This window comes from Saimiri boliviensis, chromosome 1, assembly GCF_048565385.1.
Source record: "Saimiri boliviensis isolate mSaiBol1 chromosome 1, mSaiBol1.pri, whole genome shotgun sequence".
In the NCBI taxonomy this organism is placed as follows: Eukaryota; Metazoa; Chordata; class Mammalia; order Primates; family Cebidae; genus Saimiri; species Saimiri boliviensis.
Window position 1 is genome coordinate 62,454,835 of NC_133449.1, and position 12,857 is coordinate 62,467,691.

Consider the following 12,857-nt stretch of genomic DNA (forward strand, 5'->3'; position numbering starts at 1 on the left):
GCATCATTCCTGCCACATCCTATTTGTTAAGCAGCTGCTGAATCTGCCCAGATTCAAGAAGAGACATAGACTCTATCTCTCAAAGGGGAGAGTGATGGAGAATTTTTCATCATCTTTAACTCACGAAAATTTCCAATTTCCTTTCCAGATATCTTCCCCAAATCCCTTAAGGTGTACTTGGTTAAGTCAAATAAGTCTATTGGCTTTTTCCTAGTTGTTCCTTGCTGCTCTGTCCAGAGCAAGCCCAGCCCTTGCCACAAAGCTTTTCTTAGCTATCTCAACTCTCTAGGGGACTCCTAAGACAGACTGTCAGGACTGGCCATTGATCAGTGCCTCATGTGCAGTTTTATGACATAACATTTGCCTGTATTCGACACTTTTCAGGCTTGACTCCTCATTTCAAATGTCATTTCTTATTGAGTGGGTTTTATACTTGGCTTCCTGCATAAGCCTGCTGTAAGTCTTTCCATGAATCAGTGCTTAGTAAGTGTTTTCTGATTTGAATGATGCTATGGGGAGGCAGTGGTGGAAGGGAATTGACATTTGAACACTCAGAGTCAAGTATGATGCTAAGTGTTTACATACATCATCTCATATATTCTTCATGACCGTCCTGTAAGAGAAGTATTATTATTCCCATGTGACAGACGAGGACACCAAGTACTTAACTTGTCATACTTAGTACAAGTAATAAGTGGGAGAACCAAAACTGAAGGCAAGTCTATCTGATGCCGTGGCTTTCATCCTTCACTGGCATTGCCCTGCCTGCAACTCCCTTGGAATGAAACTCTCTGGGAAAAGAAGGGGAAACTATGTGAGTAACTAAGGACTGTGGTTTCTAGAGCGCTTGAGTCATAAACTCCCCATGGTGAGGGCATGCTGTTGTCAGCCTCACTGTGTGCAGGCATTTATTTTGCTTGGGACCAAAGCTAAACATTAACCCACTCAAGCTTTGCCTTTCCATTTCCATGTTCAGACTCCCATGGCTCCCAGTGGCTTTAGTCAGATATACCCTATCTATTATTATTCCCTTTTAAACGGCTTCTGGGCATGATGACAGCATGTTTGGAAACACCGTGGCTTATTTGTGGTAATTAAACTTCACGCTGGTGTCTGGATCCGGGGCTTCCACAGGCCTCATGACTCCAGCATTGCCTGGGAGCCCCTCCGAATGCCTTCATTTGAGGAATCTCAAGTGAGTGCTTGTGGCTCCTTCTCCCCAGCCTCAGAGGGGAGAAAAATTGCTGGCCAGGCATTTCCAGAGGGCTTCAAGGGGATCAAAGAGAGAAAAGCAAACACTGAGGGAAAATGTGCTATTTATTCTTGGAACAAAGTTTCATTGGCAGCTTTCTCCTCTCCAGTAATACTTGTTTTCCTGAAAGGATTACACTCGCATTCGTTTCCTCCCACAGGATTTAGCTGCCACTCAGCTCATGACCTGTAACTTCTATCTCCCGCCCCCTCCCAACCACGCTTTCAGTTTTCTCACAGGCTGGGCAAAAATTAAAGAGATTAAAATCATCCATGAGAAAAAGTGGGTTAGTGCAGCTGCTGCAAATACCCTGCGTCAGCAGCCCAAGTCAGCGGCTCAAATAAACTCGGCCATGTGAGTAGTGTTCACTGGCCACAGACAGGGAATCCCAGATGCTTTAGGGCTTGCTCCTTGGTGAAGGAAGGAGAAGGATTAGGCTGAGAGATAAGGGCTGCCAGGTAGAGGTGTCTTTCTTTGGGAGAGCAATTCCATTTGTGTCTTTCATGGCCATTTCTGCTTTTAATTAAGTAATTAAAGAAATTCATGGGTGGTTATATGACAGAGTAATTTGTTGAGATATTTACTTGTGTCTTAGTTTCTTCACTGAGGGTACTCTTTGCCTCAAAAAGGTAGCAAGACCCTGTCATGCCCTTGTCTTTGAGAGCTGGTTGTTGCAGGGCTGAAAACAGACTTTCCAGAAGGAGACATCCCTATTTCTGTTTTTGTTTCAGCTCTCTTTGCACCTGGAGGAGAATCGTGCTGCTTCGTAATGGGCAGGAGTGGGAGCTTTGTCTTTCTGAAGGTACGCATCCTGACTGGAGACTAAGGGAGTCCCTGGATATGAGAGAAAGAACAGTCACTTGGGGTGCCCTTGACGTATGCTCATCTGGACCTTGGTTTTCAACAGCACCAACAATGAGGGCAGCTGAGGGGTGGGGTAGAAATATTTAAACATTAAGGGCTGTGACCTTGAGAATCTCTGTGAAAAGAAGCCCCAGGCCCAAGCCTTAAAAGAACTTGTCTCAGGGCTCCATGCTGTTTTGGACAACAGGCCTGGATGTGGTGACCAGGTAGACAGAAACTCTTTGCACGTTCTGCATCATCCACCTCCATCTGACCCTGGACTTCCACCTGACTCTGGGAAGGGACATTTCCCAATGGAAACTGAAATGAAAATTTTCTATGAATTCAATAGAAAGCTCAGGACAAATTATCCTAAATAGGAGAAATAAAAGAAGGGTGCATTTCTTGTGCCCTAATCATGTGGTAGGTGTGGTGTGCAAACCTGAGACAGAGAGAGAACAAAAATCTATTGCTCTCATAAGACTCAATCCATGAGAGGTAACAGGGTGCAGAGCTCTACAGTGAAAATGTGTCACAGATGCCTGGGACCCAGGTGGGGTTGCTGCCTCTGTTTGCGGGGAGACAAAGCTCCCCAGAATTGCTCACCCTTGTCCTCAGTCTTAAAAGATGAGCTGGAATTCCTTAGTGGAGGATGGGGGTGGAGTCAAGAACATTCTGTACAAAGGTACAGAAGCGTGAAATAGCATAACATGTTTGTGAAACTGCAAAAAGGTTGACATAGCTGAAGCATAAGATGGGCTGGTACTGAATGGTTGGGAGAGATATGCAGGAGCTGACCCTGAGGACATTGCATCCCATGCTAAGGAGACCTGATTTTATCTTTTAAGAGATGGGCAACCCCTGAAGCATTTTAGCAACGTGAACCAGATGTGTCTGTTTGCTGAGCAAAGGCAGTTAAAGAAGGTCGCAGAGGAGAAATGATCACAAAGGTAGGTGGGGATCTAGGAAATGGAGAAGCGTGGAAGTGAAAGGAGGAGGAGGTGTGAAGAGGGACGGGCTACAGTGGCAAGTACTGCAGGGAGATGAAGAACATTAACAGGAGGCAGCCAAGGGGGGACTTTAATGAGGGCAGGTTCAGTGGCGTGTTGGGGACAAAATCCAGACCACCGTGAGCTGAGGATTGAAGGGGATTAAGAAAGTGAGGTGAGTGAATACCATTTGTTTGAGAAATTTGGTTATGAAAAGAATTAAATGTAAAGAAAAATATCTAGAAATAATTAAAAAGTATTAAAATATTAAATTAACATTAAATAATTAAGAAGTCAAAACCAATATATGTTGGCATGGATGTGATGAAAAGGGAACACTTTTACACTACTGGTGGGAATGTAAATTCGTACAACTACTATGGAAAACAGCATGGAGATTCCTTGAAGTTCTAAAAGTAGAAATACCATTTGATCCAGCAATCCCACGACTGGGTATCTGCTCAAAGGAAAAGAAGTCATTATGTGAAAAAGACACATGCAACACATGTTTATAGCAGCAGAATTTGCAATTGTAAAGATATGGAACCATAGCTCCATATCTTGCATATTTAAGTGCCCATCAACCAACCAGTGAATGAAGAAAATGTGGTGTATATACACCATGGAATACTACTCAGCCATAAAAAGGGACAGAATAATGCAGAATAATGTCTTTTGCAGCAACTTGGATGGAGCTGAAGGCCATTTTTCTTTCTTTCTTTCTTCTTCTTCTTTTTTTTTTTTTTGAGACGGAGTTTTGCTCTTGTCTCCCAGGCTAGAGTGCAATGGGACGATCTCCACTCACTGCAGCCTCTGCCTGCCAGGTTCAAGCAATTCTCCTGCCTCAGCCTCCCAAGTAGCTGGAATTACAGGAGCCTGCCACCATGCCCAGCTAATTTTTGTATTTTTAGTAGAGACAAGGTTTCACCATGTTGGCTAGCCTAGTCTCAAACTCCTGACCTCCAGTGATCTGCCCGCCTCGGACTTTCAAAGTGCTGGGATTACAGGCATGAGCCACTGCACCTGGCCTATTCTAAGTGAAGTAATTCAGGAATAGAAAACCAAATACTGTATGCTCTCATTATGAATGAGAGCTAAGCTATGAGGATGCAAAGGCATAAGAATGATATAATAAACTTTGGAGACTTGAGGGGGAAGGTTGGGAGGGAGGTGAGGGATAAAAGACTATGTATTGGGTACAGTGTGTACCACCCAGGTGACAAGTGCACTCACATCTCAGAAATCACCAGTAAAGAATTTATCCATGTAACCAAAAATCACCTGTACCCCAAAAATAATAAAATTAAAATTAAAAAAGAAAAATATCTAGAAATGGGTCCAGAATCTTGAAGGTTTAATATTTATTATAATCTAATAATTATTATTTAATATTAACATTAAATATCATTTATTATTAAAATTATTTGATAATAATTATTGACCAGTAATAATTATTTGTTTTAATTCTCTCATAATAATATATTATTAACATAAACATGGGGGAGGTTCAGGTATGTTCAAGGCAGGAGAAGGAGGCAGTGGGAAGATTAAAGACAAGGAGAGAGGAAATAAGGACAAGGAAAGGTCTGGCAAGCAGGGACTTTGGCACAGAGAAGAGCCCCCACCGCCAAGACCAAACTTCCCATGTACCCATGGAGTTTGAAGTCACAGGAAGCTCCATTGCCCTGCATATCTCATGACAAGTAAAGCTTATGTTTCTGGTAAGTATAGCAAGCCATTTAAAATAATCAAGAGTATCGTATTGTTAATATATTAATCAAACCTGCTAATTTAACAGATTCCCAATGTGGACTAAAAATGAAGCAAGTGAATTAGCCTTTCATTTATTAGCTCTTCTTCTGTTAGGATAACAATCTTAGATTCCTCATTTACATCTACAGTAGATCCCAAACTCCATCAGTTGTGTCCAGACACAGGAGGCTGACAGGTTGCTGGTTGCAGACACTAGTTTAGAAATGGAAATCACTCCAATTTGGGCCCTGGGGACATGAACACATTGCCATCCAGTTGGTTTGATTAGATCTAGCATAGCTGTGCATGAGGATACCGTGTTCCCCGCAACCATGAAATCTAGAATGGAAAAATGGATTAAATGCATGCACCATGGAAGTTTCACAAGTTTGGAGCCCCCTCAATAATCTGTTCTGGTTAGTGTACACTCTTCAAGGAGATTAAGAGCTTGGTAATATGTGCTGTCTGTCCTGTGTTTTTTTATCTTTCAGACCAAATCATTCTCAATTTCTTGGGTTCACATCTTTCATAGAGTTACAGAAAATAAGTCTTTGAGGCATTTGGAAGAGTTGCAGGTAGTCTCATAATGGAACCCTGAAACAGGGCTCCATAGTGTCCAGTTCAGGTATGCTGTGAGGTTGAGCTAATTTAATTCAACATTTAACCTTTATTCCAAACTCTCCTGTATCCTTTTTCTCTAAAAATGTAGAGTTTTCTAGACATGCAGGGTAATTTTCAAACAGATCATGAGATTAAAATGTAGTGGGATATCTCAATTTTATAATGAGAATCAATGGTATTTTCAATATAAAAGTAAACAGATTTTAAAATATTTATCTTATTGACAACTTTTTGAGGCCCATGTATACTGTATCTTAGGACCTAACTTGAATTTTCTTAAAGAACAACTAATTAGCCTTTTCTCTAGGCATGTTTCATAGTTCCATTGTGTAATTTTTTATAATTGAAATCTCTCATTTTTATAGAGGCTTCCTGTTGGCTAGAAAGACTGTGCTGTATATGGATGATTTGTTTAAGTTCTGCTTATGCTTATTTAACCTTGTTAAATAAGTCAAGATGAAAAAAGTTGAGGAAGTGTCAGCCTGGGCATGAGAATTTCCTATAAAAAACGGGGAAAAAAAAGAACCAAAATTTATACTAAGCTATATTTATGGTTTAAATGGAGAATACATTTGATTAAAAACCAATAATTAATCAGAAGACATGTTGTATTGGGCAGCAGCAACTGGCTAGAGAAATATTTTGATTTCTACTCTGTTACCCCAAGCAAGATAAAGTGTTTGATCCAAGGGTATTCTCTATTCTTCTGACTAGGGGCTGTGAGGAAATAATTCAATGAGATAAAGCCCCACTCCACAATAGAACAGATAAAGAGGATACTTAATTGATGCTTTTTGTTCACTGTTTAGCGTTTTAGGGCACATAACACATTTTAAAAGGTGAGAGAAGTGATTAGATAGAACATGTGGAAATTTAGTTGCATGACTTATATTCCCTGGAGGTTTTAGTTGCCTGAAAAATTCTTTTAAATAACTTACTTGAGCTCCTAGCATCATCTCATATTCCTTTGTACAGGTAAAACTTTCTTTCTGGAAAAAAAAAAAAAGACAAGGCCTGGAGAACATTGGTTTTTATAATTTGGTTGTCTACATCTGGAATCTAGGATTGTAGAGGGGGTATAACTGTCAACATTGATTTATTTGGCAATTAAACACATCCATTAGACCTTATAAAAAGTTGGCGAAAGGTTGGACTATAAATAAGGCATACTGCATTCTTTGACCTTTGGTGTCTAGGCGATGTTAGTAGCTAATACTATCAAATGACTAGTTTCATTTCAGCAGGCTGTCATGGAATGAATGAATGTAAATGCCACTTGGTTAATGACTATCCATGGATCTTAACAGAAGTCCTATTACTTTGCCAGGGAATGTAATAGCAAAAGTGAGACAACAGGAGAGACAGAGAAAGAGAAAGAGAGAGAGAGAGAGAGAGAGAGAGAGAGAAAGAGAGAGAGAGAGACAGTTTGTCCTCATTTTCCCAAACTAACATTCTAAACAAGTATACATTTTCTTTTCAAGTTCACTTTTGTTAAGATGAATAGATAGGAAATGACTGTAGGGCAAAGCATGAAAAAAAATTTTCGGCCTCCTGATTTTCCTAAAGTGACATCATTAATGGTGACACATTGGTGTCTCTGTCTGCACATCCATTAGCCTCTCATCAGGCCATGAGGCAATTTCCTTTGTCTTTTATTATTCAGTTTACATGCTTGCCTTGCTCCATCACTCCTGGAGATCATTTACTACTTCTGGAATTAATAAGAGCTGGAAGTTTGAAGTCTTCTTGTAAATAGCAGTGCCATAGTAGAAGCAGGCAAGGATTCTGGTTTCAATCATTTGTACTTTCTTGGGACAAAACCAGATTTCCTACCTTGTGGGGTAGGAAAATCCCCACATCTGACCACATGGGGATGATTTCACTCACTTATGGCAGAGAAAAGTCCAGGGATTTTTGTCCGTTTGGCATTGCCTTAATACTCTGCACATAGGAGAGCAATTTTGACGTTCTCCTTTTCCAGGTGACTTTTGAAGGTCATTCACTACTAGATTGAGTTCCTTACTGTTTTATAAACTTCTTATCTTTGAGGACCTGGATTTTGTCTCTGCATTTCCTACAGGAGTAGCTTTCAATCCTAACGGCATATTGTAATCACCTGCAAAAGTTTAAATAAAAAGCCCTACTCCTAGAGATTCTGATTCAATTGGCTTGGTCTGGAGCCCAGCTTGTGATTTCAGAACATGCCCCAGGTGAGAGCCGAGTACATTGTGCAGCAAGGTTGCCAGTGGTATCTAGGACAGTTCTCTGTGAAGGGCAGGCAGTCTCCAGGAAGTGACAGTTAAGCTGAACCGTGTAACACGCGAGTTACACACAGTGCCAGATGATTTTGGGTGAGGACAGATCTGGACATATTCTTACTGCAAGCATCTTGTGGTGCCTTTAGCAGCTCATCAGTTTTGGGTAAACCATAGGAGTCTAAGGGTTTCACCTTAGCTGGTGACTCTGATGTTTTTGTTTTTGGCTGCCTTTGGGTGTTGTGCCTTAGTTTGCTCATCAGTAAAATGGGGGTAATCAAAGTCTGAGATTGTATTTCTGCCCTGTTTGAGGCAAAAACTGGTAAATATTTGCCACAATGAGCTTTGTGCAAAATCATCAAATTACTGCCATGCAAATACAGATGGAGTTTTGGAAGCAGAAGCAGCAGGAATGTGCCTGGAGTCTTGTCAAACAGTAGCTGATTAATGGGGCTCAGCTATGACATGGATGGAACACAGTCCTCCTATCAAATCTTGTCATCACGACGTTTGTGCACTGAGGGAATGCCACAGCCTCCACTCACTGAGCATTAAAACTCTCACATCTTCTTTGTATTAACTGAAGGGGCCCTGGCTTCTAAACCTTTTCCATGAACTGGATGTTCTTTTGGCCACAACATCAGTGTGTGTGGGGGTGGGTGGGGGATGGTTCCCTGCTCTGATCACCAGTGCCATGGGAGCCCTGCACACTCTGCTGGCATTACCTGCCCACATCTGCAAAGATGCTCACACTGAGAGCACCAGCTCTCCGCCCTGGGCATGGAATCAGGCATGAAGTTGTTACTTGAGATTCTGAGCTGCAGATCCTGGTTTCCTGGGAACCCTTCTCTTCCTCTAATTCTTCATCTCTGGTTAGAACTGGAGCTGTATACTGTGCCTGGGACTCCCTATTCTTCTACTCTTCCTGTATCAACCTGTGCATTCCAACCTCTCCTGTGTTTCCTGACCACCTCCACCCTGAACGCTCATCCAGCAGACCCTATGAGACCAGGTTGGGCAGCTTCAGAAGGTAGCCATTGAGCAACTGCCCTAGTCTAGCAGAGGCATAATGCCCCTTTCTGACATCTGACCTAAAGTCTTAATTGATATTTAGCACTGTTCTGTAAATATGGCTCCCTAAAAACGGAAAGTAGCGATTTCCCTCTTTTAGAATAGTTGTGCCATTAATGAACCAGTGGGCCCTCTCATCTTAGAATAAATCACCCCAGTGTTTTCAGTTTCTCTTAACCGTCTATGGGTTATCTCCCTTCCTGTCCTCTCAGCCTAGAGTGTCAAGCCACACACCATACCTTCAGAAAAGAGCAACCAAAGGCAACTTATTTTGCAGGTAGGAAAATGAGACATAGAGAGTTTTGATGACTTGTAACCATAACAAGTGAATGAGACTTGAAATGAGGATTCTCCCCTCCATAGAATGGGGGTGGGTGGGGTAGTGGACATGAAAAATGATGCAATAGAATACACACTTAAGAAACTTGGGCTACAGAGATGAACAGATCTTCATGTTGTTCCAGTTTTCTTATTTATAAAATAAGAGAACAAGAATGCTTAACCAATCAAGATGCTATGTCGATTAAAAGAAATGTACATGAAAAGGATTGGCATAGAGTTTGGTATCTAAGAGGCTCTCATTAAAAGCACACACACACACACACATGAACACACAAGTGCATGCAAGCATGAAGTTAGTAGCTTAGAGGGGTTCCTTTCCAAGGTGCAGCGATAACCCATAGGTTCCCTGACATAGCTCCTGGGAGACTCTACCTCTGTAGGATCTTTAAATAGTCATTTATCTCAGTGTTGGCCTTCATGTAGGGATGCTTCTGTGCTCGGCACACAAACCTCTGATCTCTGATATTCATACATGGCTGTGCCCTGGGCTGACACACGTAGTATTACATCAGGAAACCCCACTTCTCAACACTGCCTCTCCATCTGCCTGCTGGAAAGCTGGAGAGTTAGGGGGAGCTCTGATGATGGCACCTTGCATGCCAGAGTATGGAATTTGGAGTCAGGCAATTGTGTATTCTTTTTACAGATAAGGGAACAGAGGTGGGAGAGGGGAGTATTTACTCAAGTTCAGAGTGTAATTTAGTACTGACTGAGGCTAGAACCTTGTTCCCTGATTAGTTGAGGAAACAAGGGCCCTTTCTACCAGACCAGCTGCCTCTGTGTGAGAGTGGGATAACTTGTCTTTACATCTTCATCTACAGATAGGTGTTGCGTTCCTTTCTGAAGAGCAGCATTTCAAGGTAAAATAAAGTACCTCTTGAATACATCTAAAACAGTGGTTCTTATCTCTGGCTGTATGAGATCATCTTGAGAGCATTTGAAAAATATTGATGCGGGAGCCCCACCCCCAGCAATTAAAGTATTTGTGAGGGTGGAGCTGGGGCCTCCTATTGGTTTTTAAAGCTCCCCAGGTGTTTTTAATATATAGCCAGGGCTCCATTGTCTAATATACAGTCATCGGGTAGTGCTTTCAAATTCTAATGCACATTTGAATCATCTAGGGATCTTGCTAAACTGAAGAGGCTAATCCAGTGGTTCAAGTGTGGCCCGAGTGTCTTCATTTCCAAAAAGCTTCCATGTGGTGTTAATATTGCCAGTCTCTGGACCACACTTGGAGTAGCAGCTCCAGAAGGTACTCTGGGATTCTGTTCATCCACTTGGTCACTGACTACTCCAGACAGAGGCCTGGGAGTTAACGCTCTCCTTCATTCTCTCCTCATCTTCTCCCTATCCGGCCCTTGGTCTTCAGATCTTGTCAGTTCCACCCTGCTGCTTCTAGCAGCTCCTCTCCTTTCCCAACAGAATGGCACAACATTTTTCTCCCTGTTCCCCACCGCTACTGGCTGGCCTGGCTGTGTTCCTTGCTAGACCGTCTCCTGAGGGCTTTCTTATCCCGTCTTCCCTCTGTCCATGCTTTTATTTTGACTGTGTAGAAGGCTCTTTCACTCTGTGACCCATCTCTTAATAGATCACTGCTTCCCGGAACCTGCTCTCTCCCTGCATTCTCCCCTAAGACAGTTTTCTAGGAACAGGGTGCCCCTCTGCTTGTGTCTGTGTTTTCAGCGCCCAGCTCAGCGCCTGTCACTCAATACATGCTTATTGATTTTAACAAACGAAACCCCAACCCTGAAAGAGAAAGGCCAAACAGAGGCCTCAGCTGCATTTCTTCCGATAAAAATGAACATTCCTTCGAGATTATGCATCAGGCTTTAACGTCCCACTCAAAAAAAAAAAAAAAAAAAAAAAAGGGTGATCAAATTTAACAAAGTAAGTGGTTATTTCCTGTCTGAGTTGAGTGGTTTAATACAGGCTCAGAGCAGGCTACGGGACAGGAATGAGAGGATGGATGCTGGCAGGGGCTTGGAGGTCTGCTTTCAAATCTGGGGTCGCCCTCGCAGGAACGGCTGGAGGACCGGGATAGGGTGTGGACGGCCGACGGGGAACCTCCATGGCCCAGCAGAGGCAGCGCAGGGAGGCAGGCAGGAGTTCGGAGCGTGAACTAACTTGGCGCGGAGGGAGGTGCCGCACGCTGCAGCCGTTCAGGTTTCGCGTCTTGCGGGCGCCCACATGGGCCGCTGGCTTGCAGAAGTGGGCGGGGGAGAGGGAGGGCAGGCCCGGAGCCAAGCGGGTGGAGGAGGGGGGAGATCGAAGGAAATGAGACAACCTTTTCCTCCCACTGACTCGTGCTTCTCCAGCTTCTGCGGGGCTTGGCGCGGCCGCCCGTGAACACCCAGGCCGGGATCCTACGTCCCCAGGCCAGCCCTGGCCCCGGCGGCCCCTTCGCCGGGATTTCTTTCCGAGGCGCTGGTGCCGGCCCAAGCCCCGGGCAGCGCTTTGTCGCGTCCGCTTCTCGGTGATCGGCTCCGGGTTCCCCTGCTCTGCCCCGCACGCCCCGAGCACAGTCCCCGGAAGTGCGCGCTGGGGCCCCGGCGAAGGTAAGCAGCGCCCAAGAGCGCACCCTGGGCTCCGAAGTGCCTGGCATCCCCAGCGGGCTCCGGCTTCTCCGGAGCGCCCCCTTTTTGGAAACACCCAGAGCTCTTCTGACCTGAAGCCGCTGCATTGTTCCCAAGCCTCTGCCCAGGTGTTGTAGACTGGGTCCCACAGGGAACTCTGCTTCCCAGCGCTTTCTTTTTGCTTTCTCTTCCTCCCACTTTCCTGTTGCTTCTCTCGCCCCCTACTTCTTTCTGGATAAAACGACTCTCAGCTCCCTGCCTTTGCAGCCCGGCTTCGGAGAGCAGGTCGCTCCCAATTCTAACGCTCTCTCCTCCTGCGCTTCTGGGAGCTGGACTGAGCCTGACTGGCTTCGATCCCGAGCCTGCCGGGGGCAGACCTGCCAGAAATGTACGTGCTGCACCGCGGACTTTACCTGGTTCGTTTCGGAGGCATCCAGCTCGCTGCGCGCCTTTAGCGACCCCCAGGACCCCGAAAGTAGAGTGGATTGGGGAGAGGAAGGCTGTTGGCGCCCCCTAAAGTCTCAGTGGGACTCTCTGCTGGTGGAGAGCGCGCGCATAGGCCCCTCTATCTGGTGGGGGGCTACCTGGGGGTCCCCACCCCTATGATTGCGGGGTAGGGGGAGGTGTTGGCATGCAATACGGAGAGCGTTTGGGGCATGGAGGAAACGAAGATGTCCTGGAAGGAGAGGCGTGCTGGCCACATCGTGCTGTGTTGGCTTGCCATATTGCTCTTACTAACTGCTTGAGTTCTCCTATCAAGCCTATGCGTGGGGACTCTTACCCCTATTTTACAAACGGGCACAATGAGTTGGAGCCACACAGCCAGGAAAGGGCCCAGCCAGGATTTGGGTCCTAGCTGGTCTATACCACACACACTTCAAGTCCAGCCCTGCAGAAGATTCCTCTGTTCAGTCTGAGCAAGAACCACCCCCCACCTCCTTGCTCGTGGTACAGGACACCAGGCGTTCCCTTTTTGACCAAATACACCTTGATTCTATTCAAACCCAAGCTGCTTATTTAGTACTACTGTCCTGTGAGTTCAGCGGCAAGCACTGAGGTTTCACCTTTAACCTTACTCTTTCATCCTCTTGTCATCCAGGCTGTCACAAAATCTGTAATTCTGTTCAGAAGGCTGGCTTGAATCTCCTTTCCATAAAGG

At 44.6% G+C, this 12,857-nt stretch overlaps 1 protein-coding gene across 4 annotated transcripts in view; it reads left to right on the forward strand.

Moving 5' to 3' along the window:
• Nucleotides 1–1,983: 1,983 nt before the first annotated feature.
• Nucleotides 1,984–12,857, forward strand: part of EVA1A (eva-1 homolog A, regulator of programmed cell death) — a 74,870-nt gene continuing 63,996 nt past the window's right edge. Inside the window, exons 1-2 of one of the 4 annotated variants that reach the window (XM_010333409.2) lie at nucleotides 1,984–2,054; nucleotides 2,944–3,045. The gene's annotated coding sequence lies outside the window, so the exon portion shown is untranslated. Of the gene's footprint in view, nucleotides 2,055–2,943; nucleotides 3,046–11,067; nucleotides 11,112–11,140; nucleotides 11,289–11,374; nucleotides 11,681–12,857 lie in introns of those variants that run through there. The other 3 variants (XM_003922562.4, XM_074397821.1, XM_010333408.3) reach the window with 3 other exon arrangements.